The 10000-nt window shown below is 37.6% G+C and overlaps 4 non-coding genes and 1 pseudogene across 4 annotated transcripts; all 5 read right to left on the bottom strand.

Annotated features, from left to right (window-relative positions):
* Positions 1 to 6423: 6423 nt before the first annotated feature.
* Positions 6424 to 6542, bottom strand: LOC135759835 (5S ribosomal RNA). Its single transcript, XR_010537107.1, has one exon. It is a non-coding gene; the product is annotated as a 5S ribosomal RNA (ribosomal RNA).
* A 121-nt stretch (positions 6543 to 6663) lies between these two features.
* LOC135759308 (5S ribosomal RNA) lies at positions 6664 to 6782 on the bottom strand (annotated as a pseudogene).
* A 120-nt stretch (positions 6783 to 6902) lies between these two features.
* Positions 6903 to 7021, bottom strand: LOC135759175 (5S ribosomal RNA). Its single transcript, XR_010536729.1, has one exon. It is a non-coding gene; the product is annotated as a 5S ribosomal RNA (ribosomal RNA).
* Positions 7022 to 7142: 121 nt separating this feature from the next.
* Positions 7143 to 7261, bottom strand: LOC135759746 (5S ribosomal RNA). The gene has a single exon (XR_010537020.1). It is a non-coding gene; the product is annotated as a 5S ribosomal RNA (ribosomal RNA).
* A 125-nt stretch (positions 7262 to 7386) lies between these two features.
* Positions 7387 to 7505, bottom strand: LOC135759836 (5S ribosomal RNA). Its single transcript, XR_010537108.1, has one exon. It is a non-coding gene; the product is annotated as a 5S ribosomal RNA (ribosomal RNA).
* Positions 7506 to 10000: the final 2495 nt, after the last annotated feature.

Here is a 10000-nt window from a genome sequence, read left to right as displayed (position 1 = left end):
ATTCATTAAAATAAAAAAACAGGCATTTCAGATAGTGTTCCACTTTCATTTTAAAGATCATATCTACATCTATGACTCTCTTCTCTCTTTTGGCTACCGCTCTTCTTTCCCATATTGCTCTTTTCCTAAGCATCACCAGTAGATTTATTACTTTACTATTTTTGTGGTCACCCAACATCATCACTTTATTCCAGTCCATGTCCTTTTCACATTTTTCATCTTTCAAACGTTCAAAAAGTCTTTTACATTTTGCATTGAGACTGTCCAGTTTTTTACAATATAAAAACAAATGTAAGAAACCTTCATCTTCTTCTTTACAAACTTTACATATTGAACTTTGCTCTTTTCCAATTTTGTACAACAATGTATCTATAAAAATTGCTTTGTGTCGTATCAGGTACTCCAAATTCCCTAATTTTGTTTCAACCATTTTGCCTCTCATATTATCCCATAACTGAGCTTCTTTTAGGTCTTTGTATTTATGTAACCAATACTCATTTACCTTGGGTTTCTTAAAAACACCATCTCTTAAAATCTGGTACAAAATTTTAACAGAACATTCTTGAAAAACATATTTTCTCTCCTCCGACTTTACACATACATCAATTTCTTGATTCCCCTGCTCCATACTTTCAATTTTATTAATCCAGTCCCTTGGTATAGCTTCCTTTATAATATTATAATTTTTCTGGATTTCTTGTCTAGTGTAATCTTCTTTTGCTTCATCCATTGTGTCCACAATGTACTGAACAGGTAAAAACCCCTCTTTAAACTCATATAAAATATCTCTCACCTTCATGATCCCCACATCCCACCATTTCTTAAAAAACATTTCTTTCCCTTGGTGTACAATATTCTTATTTAGAAACAAAGGTTGGTTTAAAATGTTTTCTCTCCCTTGAGGAGTATACTGCACATACTTTAGAAAATATCCCCAAGCACTTAACATTTCTTTATAAAAGTCAGGTAGACCTTGTACCATCCAATTCTTCGTTTTCATCCATAAAATATTTTTACCCAAGTTAAAACTCCCACATTTGTTTAAAAAATACAACATCGTACTTTTCCATGTCGTTACAATGCCTTCATCCAAAAACTTTTTCACAATTTTAACTCTCAAACTTTTCTTTCTTTCTGCAACATCAATCAAACCTAAACCTCCATTCTCTACTGCTCCTATTATAGTGTGATAGGCAATTCTCGGAGGCTTTCCTTCCCATAAATAATCCAAGAAAAATCTTTTTAGTCTTTGCTCTGCCCATAGAGGCATACTTGACACATATAATGCATACCATAATTTAGATACCATTAAGATATTAAGGATTAAAACTTTACCTTTCAGACATAACGTTCTTAATTTCCACTGGTTCAATCTTCTTTCAATACCCCCTATAACGTCAGGAGAAATCACAAACCACACACACCCCTTACCATCAACGGTAGCATTGTGGAATCAGTGAAAAGCACCAAGTTCCTGGGGGTGCATATCACTGATGACCTGTCATGGTCCACCAACACCACTTCTCTTGTGAAGACAGCTCAGCAACGCCTTCATTTTCTACGTAGGATGAGAAGAGCCAACCTCCCCCCACAGGCACTCACCAACTTCTATAGCGGTGCCATTGAGAGCATCCTTACCAGCAGTCTCTCAGTCTGGTATGGCAGTTGTTCTGCTGCTGACAGGAAAGCTCTACAGAGGGTTGTGAGGTCAGCTGAGAAGATCACCAGATCAGCTCAACCATCAATCCAAGACATATACTCATCTCGCTGCCACAAAAGAGCCATCAACATCATCAAAGACCCCACCCACCCCACACACAAACTGTTCACCCTCCTACCATCTGGCAAGCGATACAGGAGTATGCGTTGCAAGACTACAAGATTCAGCAACAGTTTTTTCTCACAAGCCATCAGATTGCTTAATTCATTCATGAAAACTGGACTATAAATCCCCACCCTAATAACTCATACTGACTAAGATTTGTGGAAATCATGTCTGCAAAAGGCTCCTATAATATAAGTTAAACAATACGTTTTATTATCTCATGCTGCTTTTGCACTTTGCACTTTGCCATGTTGCACCTTATGTTGCACTTATTACAAAATTACCTCATCCTGACTACACTTTTGGGGCGTTGCAATAAGTTTAATAACTGTAAACTTCATAACTGTTGTCCATCTGTTAGATATTTATTTGTACTTTTCTAGTGGTGTCCTATGTCTAATCTTATGTTTAGTTTGTCTTAGTGAGTGTGGAATCCTTTTTAATACTGCACATTGGAGTATGGGAGAAACGCAATTTCAGTCTGCTGTGTAATGTACTGTTGCATGGTTTTGATTGACAATAAAGTAAACTTGAAACTTGAAACTTGAAACTATAATGCCTTCCCACATGGTATTATTTGTTTGCTTATTATCATGCCCCATTAAAATTCCTAAGATCTTCGTTTCTTGAGTTTCTTTAAAAGTAAAAGAACTTGTTAATTCTTGAATTTCCCCAAATCTCATGTACACAGTCTCTTCATTTATTTTCCCTCCTGATACCTTACAAAATTTCTGAACTATTCCCATCGCTGCTTGCACACTTTGAATATCTTTCACAATTAGCGTATTGTCGTCAGCATATTGGAACATCTTCACCCCTTCATCACTTCCTTTAATATTAACTCCTGTGATATTCCCTGCTTGCTTTATTGCCAGCCCCAGTGGCTCAGCAACCAAGGAATATAAAAGGGCAGATAATGGACATCCTTGTCGAATTGATCTGGTAAGCTTAAAGCATTGTGTTAAAAACCCATTACATTTAACCCGTGTTACAGCCCCTTTATATAAAATCTTAATCCATTTGATAAAATTATCACCAAAATCAAAGCTTTTTAAGACTCTAAATAAAAATTCATGCTCCACTCTGTCAAATGCTTTTTCAAAATCCAAGCTTATCACATAGCCTTCTATATTTTCCTCCTCCATATACCTTATAGTATCTTTTATGCTTATTGTAGTGTCAGCTATATCCCTCCCTTTTATGCCATATGATTGATTACTTTCTATGATGCTTGGCATCACTTCTTTTAGTCTATTGGCTAGAATCTTTGATAGAATTTTCAGGTCTGTATTTAACATTGTTAACGGTCTATAGTTCTTTAAGTCTGCCTTATCTCCCTTTTTCTTATATATCACCTTCATTAATCCCATACCCATTCTCAAGTTCATCTTTCCTTTCTTAAATATCTCATCATACACTTCCTTTAAAATACCTATTTAAACCTCCTTAAAAACTATATAAAATTCACTTCCCAAACCATCTATTCCTGGACTCTTCTTCTTATTTAGTTCACCTATTGCTCTTTCAATTTCTTCTGTACTTATACTTTTATTGCAATCTTTTTTCCCTTCCTTTCCAACTTTTGTTTTTATTAACTTAAGCAACTCTTCCCCTTCATCTTGCACTCCATCTGTTGTAAATAATTCCTCATAATATATTTTAATTTCTCTCAAAATATCTTCATTCCTTTCAACTTCTTCTCCATTCTTCTTTTTAACTACTTTTATTGTTTCCGCATTCCCTTTCCTTCTTTCTAGATCGAAAAAAAACTTTGTACACTTTTCTCCTTCAATTACATATTGCGCTTTACTTCTCAACCTTGCACCTTCATACTTCTTGTCTTCTAATTCTTTAAGTTGATCTTCTAGATCTTTTATTTTCATTATATCCTTCTCATTCCGATTTAACTCCTTTTCTAAATTCTCTCTTATTTCTTTACCCCTATACCTTTTGCATTTCTCTATCAATCGGCATATCTTTATTGTGTGAATTTTCACTAAGTACTTGACATTTTCCCACCACAATCTTTTGTCCTCCATATACATTGCATTATGCTTTTCATTTTCTATGAGCTCCTTTATATCTTGTGCATAACTTTCCTCTTTTAAAATCTCCACATTTAAAGCCCAAACCCCTGGACCTTTCTTACGCTTACTCCAATCAATTTGCATAAACATTGATTTGTGATCACTTAAACTAGTTCCCTCATATCTTATCTTGTCAATAAATCCTTCTAGGTTTCTTGTGCATAAAGTAAAATCAATTCTGCTTTGACATATAAAACCCCCAACCATTTGTCTTCTAGAAAATTGTTTTCTTTTCCCGTTCCTTTCTCTCCACACATCGACTAGTTTGTAAGTTTCCATTATTGATTTCAATTCTTTCCTTCCTGTATCAGTTTTAAAAACCATACCATCCACCATATCTATATTGCTTAAAACTGTATTAAAATCTCCCATCAAAATGGCCATTTTGTACTTTAGTAAAACCGTCCTTAAATTATAAAAAAACTGTTTCTTTTCCTTCTCCTCATTAGGTGCATGTACATTTATCACAATTATTTTGTTTTCTTCATATTCCATCTCAATGGCTAAACACTTCCCAACATTATCTTTATATACCACTTTACAAACAATGTTCTTGTTTTTCCTTATTAAAAAGGCCACCCCTCTGCCATAGCTCTTGTCTTGATTGTTGTAAAAAATATCCCCATTCCACCTCTTCCTAATTTCACATATATGTGTTTCTCTCCAATTTGTTTCTTGCAACAAAATCACATCCTCATTTTTAAACATCTCTTTCACTTTTTCAAGCTTGTTAAAGTTTAAAAGTCCTCTGGCATTAAAGGTGACCAGATTTAAAACCATATGAGAGAGATAAAATAAATAAAAAGTATATAAAAAGGAAGTGAAAGCATTAAATGCACCATAATTCTCTCTTTAGTTCATGTCCTCTATATCTTCTAAGCATTCATATCTGTTTTTCAAAAGAGTTTTTCTCCTTATTCCTTTTAAGTTTGGCTTTACCTTTAGTTGTCTTCTTCTTTTGTAGGTTTTCACTGATAATCCAGCATGTTCTTCTTTATCACTGTTAGAGCTCTCATCTCCATCCAGTCCTCCATCTTTAGTGGTTGGTGCATCCAACAACTCACGCAAACTCTCTTGTGAAGATTGTTCCTCTGGCTCTTTAAGTTCCATCCTCTGTTTTTCCCTCCCTTCTTCCTCTTTGTCTAATATATCCATCACATTTTTCACAGTCTTATCAATAACACTTCCCACCTCAACGTCTGGCTTTTGATGTAAAAGTTTGTGTTGATCCTCCATTTGTTCAACATTGTCATTATATTCAGCAGTTCCATCGATTCTTATCTCTTTTGTAGATAGAGCCTCTGGATCTATTACGTTTTCTCGCCCATGCACTTGCTCGCCAGCACAATGCTCATCATCATTTTCAAACCAACATTCACATTTGTTTAGAGCCTTTTTGCAATCCATACACCTTACCGCCGTGCAATCTCTCCCAAAATGTCCCCTCTCGTCACATACATAGCACTTGAAAGCAGGGCAATCTTTCATTATATGATCTGGGCACATGCACAGCCGACAGGTTTTAACCTGATGGCTGTGCATCACCCGAAAATATTGAAGCCCTTCAGCCGTATCGAACTTAGTACTGTAGGGGAGAGAGGTAACCTCCTTCGGGAACATTGTTTTAACAAATCTTGTCCCATCCTCGATAGTGGTGCCAGGATAAAGGCGTCTTTTAATAGCTAAATGGGGATAACTCCCCACCCTTCAAGTTTTTCTAAAATTTTGTGATCGCTTATGTAAGCGGGCAAGTGCATAAACGAGACCACGCAGTGTTTGTTTATTAGTTTCTTTACCTCACAAATCATGCCTTTGATGCCTAGTCCATCCATTAATGAATCGACGTCGTCCACATGTTCTAAAGTCACTTCATATTCTTTGTTTTGTTTAGGCCTTACCGCTAAAATTTTCCCCACTCCAATTATCTCTGTTACAGCTGTAATTATATCCTCCGCTCTGGCATTCACATTAGATGTCTCCACAGTTACTGTTGCTTCTTTTAAATAATCCTTCACCGGTTTCTTTCTACTTTGTTCCTTGTCCATGTCGTTTCCATTTTGTATTTCTTTGTCCTTTCCCTTTTCGATCATCAAGCGTGTATCCTCATCCATATCAATTTTCGATGCCATTAGTCTGTCCAACAATTGTGTTTGAATAAAAAGAAAGGCACAAGTACCAAAAATAAAATTTCTACCCCCCCCAAGCAGCGATAGCTGCTAGGAGGAATAAAGAAAAAATACTTTGTAAAAAATAAAAGACTTTCTAAATAAAGTGATAAAAAAAACAAAATAACTACAAAAAATGTGGTGAGCCTTCCTCACCAAACTGCAGCCAACTCACTTCCTGGAACGTACCAAGTCGGACGTGCTCAGGGTGGTGTGGCCGTAAGCGAGTGCTGACTCGATTCGAGAGACACTTCAAGACTAATGTGGCAACGCAATGACATCGGTAAATGCTTACAGAAAGGACGCATTCATGGGAAAAAATGACATAAATAATTAATTAATTAAACGCTTACAGCACCAGGTATTCCCAGGCGGTCTCCCATCCAAGTACTAACCAGGCCCGACCCTGCTTGGCTTCCGAGATCAGACGAGAGCGGGCGTGCTCAGGGTGGTGTGGCCGTAAGCGAGTGCCGACTCGATTCGATAGACACTTCAAAACTTATGTGGCAACGCCATGACATCAGTGAACGCTTACAGAAAGAACGCATTCATGGGAAAAAATGACATAAATAATTAATTAATTAAATGCTTACAGCACCAGGTATTTCCAGGCGGTCTCCCATCCAAGTACTAACCAGGCCCGACCCTGCTTGGCTTCCGAGATCAGACGAGAGCGGGCTTGCTCAGGGTGGTGTGGCCGTAAGCGAGTGCCGACTCGATTCGAGAGACACTTCAAAACTAATGTGGCAACGCCATGCCATGGGAGAACGCTTACAGAAAGGACGCATTCATGGGAAAAATGACATAAATAATTAATTAATTAAATTCTTACAGCACCAGGTATTCCCAGGCGGTCTCCCATCCAAGTACTAACCAGGCCCGACCCTGCTTGGCTTCCGAGATCAGACGAGAGCGGGCGTGCTCAGGGTGGTGTGGCCGTAAACGAGTGCTGACACGATTCGAGAGACACTTCAAGGCTAATGTGGCAACGCAATGACATCGGTAAATGGTTACAAAAAGGACGCATTCATGGGAAAAAATGACATAAATAATTAATTAATTAAATGCTTACAGCACCAGGTATTCCCAGGCGGTCTCCCATCCAAGTACTAACCAGGCCCGACCCTGCTTGGCTTCCGAGATCAGACGAGAGCGGGCGTGCTCAGGGTGGTGTGGCCGTAAGCGAGTGCCGACTCGATTCGATAGACACTTCAAAACTTATGTGGCAATGCCATGACATCAGTGAACGCTTACAGAAAGAACGCATTCATGGGAAAAAATGACATAAATAATTAATTAATTAATTAAATGCTTACAGCACCTGGTATTCCCAGGCGGTCTCCCATCCAAGTACTAACCAGGCCCGACCCTGCTTGGCTTCCGAGATCAGATGAGAGCGGGCGTGCTCAGGGTGGTGTGGCCGTAAGCGAGTGCTGACCCGCTTCGATAGACACTTCAAGACTTATGTGGCAACGCCATGACATCAGTGAACGCTTACAGAAAGATCGCATTCATGGGAAAAAATGACATAAATAATTAATTAATTAAATGCTTACAGAACCTGGTATTCCCAGGCGGTCTCCCATCCAAGTACTAACCAGGCCCAACCCTGCTTGGCTTCCGAGATCAGACAATGGTCACCCAACATCATCACTTTATTCCAGTCCATGTCCTTTTCACATTTTTCATCTTTCAAACGTTCAAAAAGTCTTTTACATTTTGCATTGAGACTGTCCAGTTTTTTACAATATAAAAACAAATGTAAGAAACCTTCATCTTCTTCTTTACAAACTTTACATATTGAACTTTGCTCTTTTCCAATTTTGTACAACAATGTATCTATAAAAATTGCTTTGTGTCGTATCAGGTACTCCAAATTCCCTAATTTTGTTTCAACCATTTTGCCTCTCATATTATCCCATAACTGAGCTTCTTTTAGGTCTTTGTATTTATGTAACCAATACTCATTTACCTTGGGTTTCTTAAAAACACAATCTCTTTCCTTCCTGTATCAGTTTTAAAAACCATACCATCCACCATATCTATATTGCTTAAAACTGTATTAAAATCTCCCATCAAAATGGCCATTTTGTACTTTAGTAAAACCGTCCTTAAATTATAAAAAAAACTGTTTCTTTTCCTTCTCCTCATTAGGTGCATGTACATTTATCACAATTATTTTGTTTTCTTCATATTCCATCTCAATGGCTAAACACTTCCCAACATTATCTTTATATACCACTTTACAAACAATGTTCTTGTTTTTCCTTATTAAAAAGGCCACCCCTCTGCCATAGCTCTTGTCTTGATTGTTGTAAAAAATATCCCCATTCCACCTCTTCCTAATTTCACATATATGTGTTTCTCTCCAATTTGTTTCTTGCAACAAAATCACATCCTCATTTTTAAACATCTCTTTCACTTTTTCAAGCTTGTTAAAGTTTAAAAGTCCTCTGGCATTAAAGGTGACCAGATTTAAAACCATATGAGAGAGATAAAATAAATAAAAAGTATATAAAAAGGAAGTGAAAGCATTAAATGCACCATAATTCTCTCTTTAGTTCATGTCCTCTATATCTTCTAAGCATTCATATCTGTTTTTCAAAAGAGTTTTTCTCCTTATTCCTTTTAAGTTTGGCTTTACCTTTAGTTGTCTTCTTCTTTTGTAGGTTTTCACTGATAATCCAGCATGTTCTTCTTTATCACTGTTAGAGCTCTCATCTCCATCCAGTCCTCCATCTTTAGTGGTTGGTGCATCCAACAACTCACGCAAACTCTCTTGTGAAGATTGTTCCTCTGGCTCTTTAAGTTCCATCCTCTGTTTTTGCCTCCCTTCTTCCTCTTTGTCTAATATATCCATCACATTTTTCACAGTCTTATCAATAACACTTCCCACCTCAACGTCTGGCTTTTGATGTAAAAGTTTGTGTTGATCCTCCATTTGTTCAACATTGTCATTATATTCAGCAGTTCCATCGATTCTTATCTCTTTTGTAGAGAGAGCCTCTGGATCTATTACGTTTTCTCGCCCATGCACTTGCTCGCCAGCACAATGCTCATCATCATTTTCAAACCAACATTCACATTTGTTTAGAGCCTTTTTGCAATCCATACACCTTACTGCCGTGCAATCTCTCCCAAAATGTCCCCTCTCGTCACATACATAGCACTTGAAAGCAGGGCAATCTTTCATTATATGATCTGGGCACATGCACAGCCGACAGGTTTTAACCTGATGGCTGTGCATCACCCGAAAATATTGAAGCCCTTCAGCCGTATCGAACTTAGTACTGTAGGGGAGAGAGGTAACCTCCTTCGGGAACATTGTTTTAACAAATCTTGTCCCATCCTCGATAGTGGTGCCAGGATAAAGGCGTCTTTTAATAGCTGAAATGGGGATAACTCCCCACCCTTCAAGTTTTTCTAAAATTTTGTGATCGCTTATGTAAGCGGGCAAGTGCATAAACGAGACCACGCAGTGTTTGTTTATTAGTTTCTTTACCTCACAAATCATGCCTTTGATGCCTAGTCCATCCATTAATGAATCGACGTCGTCCACATGTTCTAAAGTCACTTCATATTCTTTGTTTTGTTTAGGCCTTACCGCTAAAATTTTCCCCACTCCAATTATCTCTGTTACAGCTGTAATTATATCCTCCGCTCTGGCATTCACATTAGATGTCTCCACAGTTACTGTTGCTTCTTTTAAATAATCCTTCACCGGTTTCTTTCTACTTTGTTCCTTGTCCATGTCGTTTCCATTTTGTATTTCTTTGTCCTTTCCCTTTTCGATCATCAAGCGTGTATCCTCATCCATATCAATTTTCGATGCCATTAGTCTGTCCAACAATTGTGTTTGAATAAAAAGAAAGGCACAAGTACCAAAAATAAAATTTCTACCCCCCCCAAGCAGCGATAGCTGC

Source organism: Paramisgurnus dabryanus, chromosome 9 (genome assembly GCF_030506205.2).
Source record: "Paramisgurnus dabryanus chromosome 9, PD_genome_1.1, whole genome shotgun sequence".
In the NCBI taxonomy this organism is placed as follows: Eukaryota; Metazoa; Chordata; class Actinopteri; order Cypriniformes; family Cobitidae; genus Paramisgurnus; species Paramisgurnus dabryanus.
The sequence above is the reverse complement of the archived record's forward strand: the minus strand, read 5'-3'. Positions and strand labels throughout refer to the sequence as shown.